Source organism: Triticum dicoccoides, chromosome 7B, assembly GCF_002162155.2.
Source record: "Triticum dicoccoides isolate Atlit2015 ecotype Zavitan chromosome 7B, WEW_v2.0, whole genome shotgun sequence".
In the NCBI taxonomy this organism is placed as follows: Eukaryota; Viridiplantae; Streptophyta; class Magnoliopsida; order Poales; family Poaceae; genus Triticum; species Triticum dicoccoides.
In genome coordinates this window covers 710,904,733-710,914,344 of record NC_041393.1, presented here as the reverse complement: position 1 = coordinate 710,914,344, position 9,612 = coordinate 710,904,733, and the positions used below count along the sequence as shown (strand labels likewise).

Genomic DNA, 9,612 nt, shown 5'->3' with positions numbered 1-9,612 from the left:
AAAAACAAAAAAGAAAAAAAGAAAAGAAAAAAGAAACATAAATAGAAAAAGAAAGGAAAATAAAAACCGGTTTAGGAACCTTCGAGAAGGTTCCCAAAACCAGAAAAACCAGTGGGAACCTGGTTCCCAAAACCGGGAGCGCTGGAACGGTTAGACGGGCCGGCCTTTGCGAAGCGTCGGCAGTTTGACGCAGCGAGCGGCATATAGGATTTTCCTAGATTACCGACCTCAAAAAGGAAAAAAAAAAGGATTACCTATCTGTTTTCTTAAAACTACATCTCCTTTTTACACCCACGAGCTCTATGTTTTGTGCTAAAAAGAACTCACGGGCTTTAGAATTTTTTTTCCAGAATTCTCGAAATGTATACTAATAAAAGCCCTAAAGAAATATATATAGAGAGAGACTAAAAATATTCTTCGCATGCTTTTACTTTCCGTATCATTATAATCAACGCATGATGGAAGGTGATTATGGTCCCACAGGCAAGAAAAAGATGATTATGGTCCCAGAAACATATGAACTAACCCGTCCAATTTGTTTTAAGAGAGAGTATAAGATGATGTCACTTTCATGCAGCACCAAGACCTCAGCAGATCAGGTTTCCTCCTCCTCTCGTTGGCGCCACCAACGATCCGCCACATCTTTGATGGCCGTTGGGCCGTGGAGGTGCGAAGGAGCTTGGCCTCCGGTCGGCGGGAGCTAAGACACCGCTCTCATTCTTGATAGCTTCAATGTCATGGTTGGAGGTTGTGTGTCGGCGATGATGTCATTCAATAGGAATAATGTCTCCCACATTTGATTCACGTCCCAATGACTTGTCTAGCATCGTCAAAGGGCATGTGAAGGTGTGTCTTCGCCAGATCTCGTGGGGTTTGGTCGTTGCTCCTATTTGGTGGATCTATTTGGATGCAGTTTTCGTTCATCTTCATTTGGGACTTTATAGGTTTGGTCCTTCTAATCTACGACTTTCTTCATCAGCGATGGTTGCTACTCTGGTGTGATGGTCCTGTGAGGTCTTAGCATGACGACTTTTCAATAATTTACTACAACAAAGTTTGCCTGGCTCCGAAGAGGGAGGGACAATAATGGTGATGTGTCATCGGTCTGCTTTAGTGTTTGTAGTCTTCGCTAGGTGGTCCACGGATCTAATTGTATTTTTTTACAACTAATGTCCTATGCACTACCATGATTGATTATGAATAGATCAAAAGTTTCTCCCCAAAAAATATGAAACCAATTTTTAAAGTTTTTTTCTAGGGCTTCAACTTTATTATAAAGAATTTGCAGGCATGGTAGGTAATTATCTTATATGGGAAAATCTAACAACCAAAATCGACTATGGAACAATAAAACGTGCAAAAGTAGATTTGAATATATAAGAAAATAAAAAACATTTATGTAAGACATTTTCCCCTTGTCAGTAGATAAAGTCATATATTACAAAAATAATAATTTTCTAAGTTCAAATGAATTAAGAATTTAGGTATTACTCTAAAGGAGAGAAAAAACATCTAAGAAAGAAAACTTAAAATAAATGATTATGCCATATATTTCATAGAACTTGCATTATTCCATAATATGTAAAAATGAAACTATAGTAGTGCATTTTTCAAACGACATTACGATCTACACACATATTGCATGGAACTACATGTATATGACCGGACGCAGCTGTTCTGCTCACGAGCACAAGTGAGCTCTTTATCTGGGCGGTAGAACTTAGCTTCGGGGTGTGTGGCGCTGCGTTAGACTAGCCACAGTGGGAGTAACTTCAACAACAACATCGAGTCCAACTCAGCAAATTTGTTTATGTGGTAATGAGTTAATGAGGAGAGAGGTAGTTATAGTAACTTAGCTAGTTATTGTAACATCACATGTCTCAATGCGATATGAGTCTATAACTTAATAAATGAAGCTTTGCATGTTACTCCCTTCTTTCTGGTTTATAGGACTAATCTCACAATTTTAGTTTTTCTATTTTATAAGGCTCAATTTGATTGTTTTCTATCACATATTTAGATTCCAAGGTGCATTAAATCATTGCATGCAAGTATTGAGAGAAAATTAACCAATTCATGTATTTTATGCATGCATGCATTGCAATTAATGCATTAATAAACATAATTTTTTAAGAAAAACAAGAGCATTAAGTAGGTGCTTTTGCAAAGTACAAAAATTATTCCACCACTCACCATCTCCTTGGTTGGTGAGATTTTTGAATTGAGCCTTATAAACCGAAAAGGAGAAAGTACTACCCATTATGAAGATAATAATATAATCTAGGGATATGTGTATGTTAGTAGTGTGCATTACTCACCACCATTGTGGCTAGTCTTACGGAGGCAGGCGGTAGCTCTTTTCTAATTCACCCAGTCAGGACATACGGTATACAGTCATACAGATGCGTAGGCCGTCGTGTCGGAGACGGGGCTCACAGCCGGCGCCGTGAAGGTGAGAAAGCAGAGCCGTGGCTCGGGATGGTTCTGTGCCCCTGATCGGTGGCTCAGGAACCCTGCTTTCCGGCAGGCAGCGGTATAGGCGGAAGTAAATAACAAGGCGGAGCTGCCTCCCACCTCTGGATAAGGACTGTTGAATCGCCATTGTCGCCTGTGCAGATCTGCGGTGGAGCGAAACCAGGCGGCGCTTTGTCGGGATGGTGTTCTTGCAGCAAACCGATTAGGAGGTAAGACGAAATATCTCATCTGCGTGCTGCCCCCCGTCGAAAGTGCTTAATCGACAGGTTCTGGTTTTCTATCTTGGCGCTCGATCTGTCTGCCTGACACGAAGATTTTTGCCATCTGCAGCACTGCGGTGATGGAAGAAGTGAACGACAGCCAGCTTCCGATGGAGCCGCTTCACTACCCGGCGATGGCGACTGAAGCTGAGCAGCTCCCGCCCATGGCGACTGGTAGCGTTCAGGGGCAGATCTGTGCGGCCGAGGGGGGAGCCATAGGCGACGGGGAAGCCGAGCCGCAGGCATCTGAACAATCAATTGGACAGATTGATCCTGAGACTCCAGGCTGGACTCGCAGGTAATCTGCATGACAAAGTTGGTTGCACAGTACTCCCTCCGTCCGGAAATACTTGTCATCAAAATGAATAAAAGAGGATGTATCTAGATGTATTTTAGTTCTAGATACATCCCCTTTTGTTCATTTTGATGACAAGTATTTTCGGACGGAGGGAGTTGTTTGGGCAGCTAGTAGTCTATGATAAGAATTGGCATGGAAGATATAAATAATTTCGTAATCGTTTAGTATAAGCGGTGCAGTGCGAAATGAAAATTAAAAGTACTCATTTCATTGAAAAGATGGTGTACTATTGTCGTTGGGAGAGGTTCAGATAGTAGCAGCATTTGATAAAAACAAAAGGTAAGTCCAATGAAGGGCTGTCTTCGCTGGTTTATGCATACTGGACCATGAACCTAAATAGAAGGAGATGGCAAAGGTGAGCTTAACCATAATATGTACTGAATTGACTACTGGGACAGCTGATTTTGCATTTTTGACCTATGGAATTGGTTGTTCTGCTTCTACAATGTTTACCCTGGAAACAAATGACTGAATTTTGCATTTAGCTGAGTTGCATAAAGGGTGCTAATCTGTGGGATAATATATGACCGTTGCTATAGCTAGGTAGATTAACTAGGCAGAAAGTTGGTTAAGAAATAAGCACATAATAAACACATAAGTCAGTTTCGGAGCTTCTGAATTTACTGATGGAATTCAGATAAAACACATGGATAATGACATCTGATGGTTTAGAAATACATGAGTCTGAGGATGCTTGAACATATCAGTGTAGTAGTATGCAGGCCATCTGGATTTTCTGAATTTCTTATGAAAACCATGCATCTCACACGTAGGTTTATAAAAAATTACAGGGTTAGAATTGGAGCAGCTGCACCCGGAAGGGCACCTTGCCGTGGGCGAATCAGCGCCCTTGAGAAGGCGATACGGGGGTTTGCTGATCAACCAGGGGACATGGTAATTGTCCCAGCACTTGGTACAAGCTTCGATACACTCGGGGAGGCATATGACTTTTACAATCTCTACTCGCGGGAGAAGGGTTTTGGAATGTGGGGAGTACAAAGTGCAAGCAAGAAATTGTTTGTGGCTGTGCGGTACGCATTGATAACCTTCCTGGACTGATTTGTATTCAGCAGTTTGCCCTTGGACTTTGTTAAACCTGACACGTGGTACTTGTTTGATTATGATTTCGCAGGGAAAAGCTGGAGTGGAGAACACTAGAGCTTGCCGATGCGAGTGCCCTGCACTGATAATGCTGCTCCGTTCAAAGGACAATGGTTGGTACATAGCTGAGCATCATGAGCATCACAGCCACTCATTGTCTACGACATATGGGCAGACAATACACTGGCCTTCACACGAGCACATCGACATTGACAAAAGAGACTTGGTTGAGCAATTGCGTCAGAACAATGTGAATCTAGCCAAAGTATATAGCATCGTCGGAAGGGTTTTTTCGGCTCGATGGAGAAGGTGCCTTTCACAAAACGAGCTCTGAAGAATTTGTGTGCTAAAATCAGTAGAGAGCAAGCAGAAGATGACGCGAGGAAAACTACGAGGTTTTTGCAGAACTCGGCTCAAGATATCCACACTTCACCTATCGTGTACAAGCGGAACAAAAAGCGTGAAGTAGGTGCGCCATGCGTTGTAGGACGGCGAGTCGAGGTCGAGGATGACGGGCACATGATCCTTGATGTGGAGCTCATTGAGGCGATCCGAGGTGAACATGGCGCCGGTAAAGGAGCCGGCGTCGGAGGGTTCGACCTTGGAACGAGACATGGTGGGGGATGGGCGTGGCGCGGTTAGGGTTTGGGAGGTGGTGGAGGGAGAAGATGGCAGCGGCGTAAGGCGGCGCTGCGTGGGAGGGGTAGGGAGGGTGGCGGCTGCGAGGAGGGGGCAGCGGCGGCTTAGGGTTTAGGAGGGGTGTGGCGGCGGCTACGGGAGAGTAGCGGCGACGGCGGGATTGTGTGAGTTGCGGGGGCTACGGCGGCGGGAGGGAGAGTGCGGCGGCGGCCTAGGGTTGAGGAGGCGCGGTGGCGGCTACAGGGAGGTGCAGCGGCGGCGTCGTAGGGCGGAAGCGATTGAGATCGTAGGGTAAACTGATACCATGTGGAAAGGTGTAGGATGCAACTCATTGTATTCCATGGAGTAGGTTACAATATATACACAGGATGTCTTGCATGACAAGGAAACTAATCCTACCATATCTCTAGGAGTCAACTATACAAGGCTAGAGAAGATAGAATTAGTAATACAAGATATGTCACGTTCAACAAAAACCATTTCTGTAACTGGCTGGACTTCAGCGCTGCAAACTTTAGATCAAATCTATTGCCAAGGATCTTTGCGTATACTTTTACAATGGTGGAGAAATTAATCCAAATGTTAAGAGGAGGGTTGCGGTAAGCTCCACTACTAGTGTGTTTAAAATAAAAAAATGAGTGGTTGGGTGAGATACTAACATGGGTTGAGGACTGGATGTGAAAATGCAGGCTAGGCCCGAGGGTTACATGGAATCGTGACACTGGGAATTTCATCCTCTGATGGCGGATAATGCATACACAACGAGTGTGTTCGCGTTAGATGTACATTAATCTCAAATTGTCTAATTCCGGTACTAACTAATTGTAATCTTGATACCATCTGTTTTGGAGTCCCCCAGCTGATATTCCTTGGACTGACATGGCGAACATTGATAGTGTTGCAAACATGGCAAATACGGAGCCCGAGCAACAGCCCCACGGCACACGGGTGATATGGGTTAGTACAAGCAAATGAATCTTGACGCATATTTCAACCTGACTTCTTCAGTTAAATTCATTAGTAACGTGTGCCATCTATCTATGCAGATGTGGTGCCAAATGGTGAACAAGAGACTGTCAAAACGGAACCTGAGCAAACTATGTTAGCAACCCAAGCCAATAGTAAGTTCCTGTTATATAATCCTCACGTGTCAGATGGTAACTTTTTATTTTATTTTGTTAACTTTGTTGCTTGTGTACAATTTCTGCAGATGTGATGCAAAGTGGAGCCTGAGCGTGGAGTTTACATACATGTAAATGGGGAGGACGCACTCCGTCGCAGGCCAAGATTTCAGATTGCTCCGAACGATAAGGGGAAGGGTCCAATGGAGGAAAGTGATCTAGAGTCTTCGGACAGTGAGAAAAGACATGCCAACCAGGCTTGCTAGGATATGTAGGAAGATGCAAGAGTGTTAAGGCAGCATGAAAGAGTCCAATAAATGAATGGTATGCACGTGCTGGTCATTTGTATAAGCCAGTAATTTCAGTGATGAGTTTTGCTGGCTTAATAGTTTCTGGTTTTCTCGTTCAGGTAAACCGGCAACAAGGGCTTCCTCCAGTCACAAGTGTGCGAGGTGCGTGTCCGATGTGGAGCAGAAAGTAATTCACTAAAATTCAATTTCTGCAGTGAAAAGTGATGTGTGGTTAACACTAACAAAACTGTTTCTGTGGACAGGGGTTGAAGGTTTCGATGCCCCAATTGCAGCAGTGAGACCTGAAGATTTACATGTAGTTGAACCTTACATCATTCATATGCTCACACATGCAGCAAGTCCAGCAGCAGGTATGGTGAAAAAGAGAAAGAGAATTAGTTTGCACCGAATACACGAGGCACATCATGATTCTAGTGTGTGTGGTACAAAAATATATATGTACATGCTGAGCTGATACTCCCTCAAATGTAAATGATGAACTGCAGGAGTTGTAGCTGGTAAGTACACATGAACCTGAGCGTGCAGACAGCAGGAAAATAATAATAATAATAACAAATGCTGTCGTGGGAACTGATTTTATTGATGCTGATTGATTCCATTATTAGTCGCAGATTACACGCGACAGTACATTTGATCTTTACTAGTACATCACACCACATGGCTTAATTAACAAAACAGAGCAGGGAAGGGGATGAATGAATCGTGCGGGGGAAGAAGACTGGCAAGGTGCGCCGCAATTATTGAGCAAGACCCACCGTTGGCCCAGAATCTGCTCGAAAACGGCCTACCACGTATGCAGACGTTTGAGCCAGAGCCCAAGTATCTCAGGACAAACAGTCGCAGCTTCGCATAGTCGGGTCGCTCACTGGGCTAAAAAATTTAACCGCCCTCAGCAGGGATCGAAAACACAAGATCTCAACCAGCAAATCACGAAATACTACCAGCTCAGCTACTACAGGTTATTGAACATAAGGCAACGTAAACCTTTAAGAAGCAATATACGCCCAGATCCGACATATTTTAAGAATTCCGTACGCTTCTTTTGAAAAAAAAAACTGAGTGTTTTATGAAAGATAAACACATCTCAACTTTGTAAAAGAGTTTTTGACAAACGAGCATTTTCAAAAACAGGAACATTTCTGAATTTTGATTTTTTTTTGGAAATTGGAACATCCCTGAAATTCCCAAAAATATCATAATTTGTGAACAATTTATTGAATTGGTGAACAAATTTGGAAAACATGAACATTTTCTAAAATTCCCACATTTTTATGAATATGTGAACAAAATTGGAAAATGTGAAATTATTCTGAATTTGTAAACAAATTTTGAAAAAGGGAACATTTTCTAAATTTTGTGAACAATCTTTTGACGAATGACCATTTATTGAATTGGTGTTTTTTTGGGAAAACAGGAACATTTTTAAAAATTCGCAGTTTTTTTGTTGAATATGTGAACAAAATTGAAAATTGTGAAAGTTTTCTGAATTTGCAAACAAATTTGAAAACAGGAACATTTTTTGAATTTTTTGAATATTTTTTGAATTTGTGAACAATTTTGGAAACAGGAACATTTTCTAAAATCCCCAGATTTTTTTGAATATGTGAACAAAACTGAAAAAACGTGAAAATTTCCTGAACTTGAGAACAAATTTTGGAAAAGGGAACATTTTTGGAATTTTGTGAACAATTGATGGAAATGGGAACACTTTTATAAACTCCTGAGCAATTTCTAATTCGTGAACAAAATTTGAAAACATGAACATTTTTTGAATTCATGAACAAATTTGGAAATTTGAATATTTTTTGAATTTTGAAATAATTTTGAAAACAGGAACATACTTCTAAAAAACGAACATTTTTTAGTTTGTGAACAAAGTTTAAAAAGCCAAACACTTTTTGAAATTTTGATTTTTTTAAATAAGCAAACAATTATTGAGATTCTAAACTTTTATGAAATTTCTGAACAAAAATTTGAAAACAGGAATATTTCTAAAAGATATTAAAAAAGTCTAAAATTTCCCTTTTGAAAAATTCTGAAACATTCCTTGAAAATAGGAAAAAAATTCAAAAAGTAAAGGGCAAGGAGAAAGAAAATAGAAAAACACCGAAAAAAGAAACATAAAAAAAGATAGAGAAAAACAAGAAAGGAAAGATTAATAAAAAAGAAAAGCTAAAAAATAAATACAAAAAGAAAAAACTGGTCCAGGAACCTTCTAGAAGGTTCCCAAAACCGGAAAAAACCGGCAAAAAACTTTCATAGAAGGTTCGCAAAACCAGTTGTTACGTTAACAGGCTGGCCCATCCTGAGCGCTCATCGATCGCGCCTGTGCGAAACCCTGACTGTTTGCCGCAGAGAGCTGCAAATAGGTTTTTCCGGTATCTCACGCCGTAGCAAGGCCGTCATTACAGACGTGGGCCACGAGAAACTATTCATCAATCGATATACTGGAATACTGTCTGGCCCTATACGCGAGTGTTTGTGGATCATGAGGCCTGCGAGCGGGGGGATACCGAGCGTTTATCAAAAGGTTTTTTCCTCGAAACCCTAAACCCTCTGGTGGCGGCCGAGGCGATCTAGGGTTTTGACGTGGAACTCGACGTTCGGCCGGAGATTTGTCGTCAGTGCGAGGAGGGATTGATGGCTGGGACGCCGGCGATGGCGGCCCCTGGCGCGGCAGCAGGGGAAGGTTCTCAGGCGGGCGGTGACATGAGGAAGCAACTGGAGGAGGCCTTGGGGAAGCTTGACATATCTGAGGAAGAGGCGACTCCGCTTGTGCTTGATGATCGGACGGAGGAAGGATCGGGGAAGTGGTTGTTGGCTGGTAAAGTACTGCATTGGAACCCTGTTCATATTCAGACCATCACCAATGCGCTCCGCCCGGCGTGGGGTAATCCACGGGGGTTGCAGTTCCGTCCTACGGGGCTAAACATGTTTGTGGTTGAATTCGAGAATCAACGAGATAGAGATCGAGTTTGGGGTGGATCACCGTGGCATATCAACAAGCACGTTGTCATATTGCAGAGTTTGATGAGTGTATGAGGCCGGATGAGGTTAAGTTTGATAGGTTGCATATCTGGGCTAGGGTCATTAACCTACCCTACCATCTGAGAGATGAGCTGTGGTGGATGCCCATTGCTAAATAGATGGATAAACATGCTCAGCAAGTCAGGTTCGATCACAATGGGGGGTTTCTGCGTGCAAGGATCTCCATTGATGTGAACAAATCACTTCGAAGGTGGATTTTGATAGATTCTGCAAGGAGAAAGAAGGTGGACATGTATGACATCCAATATGAGCAGGTGCCATATTTCCGTTTCTCCTGTGGCAGACTGGGACACTCTAAA

At 42.4% G+C, this 9,612-nt stretch overlaps 1 long non-coding RNA gene across 3 annotated transcripts; it reads left to right on the top strand.

Annotated features, from left to right (window-relative positions):
* Positions 1-2,405: 2,405 nt before the first annotated feature.
* Positions 2,406-6,835, top strand: LOC119342239. Of its 3 annotated transcripts, XR_005165474.1 has the most exons (9): positions 2,406-2,684; positions 2,806-3,033; positions 3,885-4,124; positions 4,226-5,432; positions 5,523-5,790; positions 5,880-5,954; positions 6,044-6,278; positions 6,364-6,406; positions 6,508-6,835. It is a non-coding gene; the product is annotated as an uncharacterized LOC119342239 (long non-coding RNA). The 3 variants fall into 3 exon arrangements; XR_005165473.1 differs by having other exon boundaries at positions 4,226-5,790; XR_005165475.1 differs by having other exon boundaries at positions 4,226-5,790; positions 6,364-6,431.
* The last annotated feature ends 2,777 nt before the right edge of the window (positions 6,836-9,612 follow it).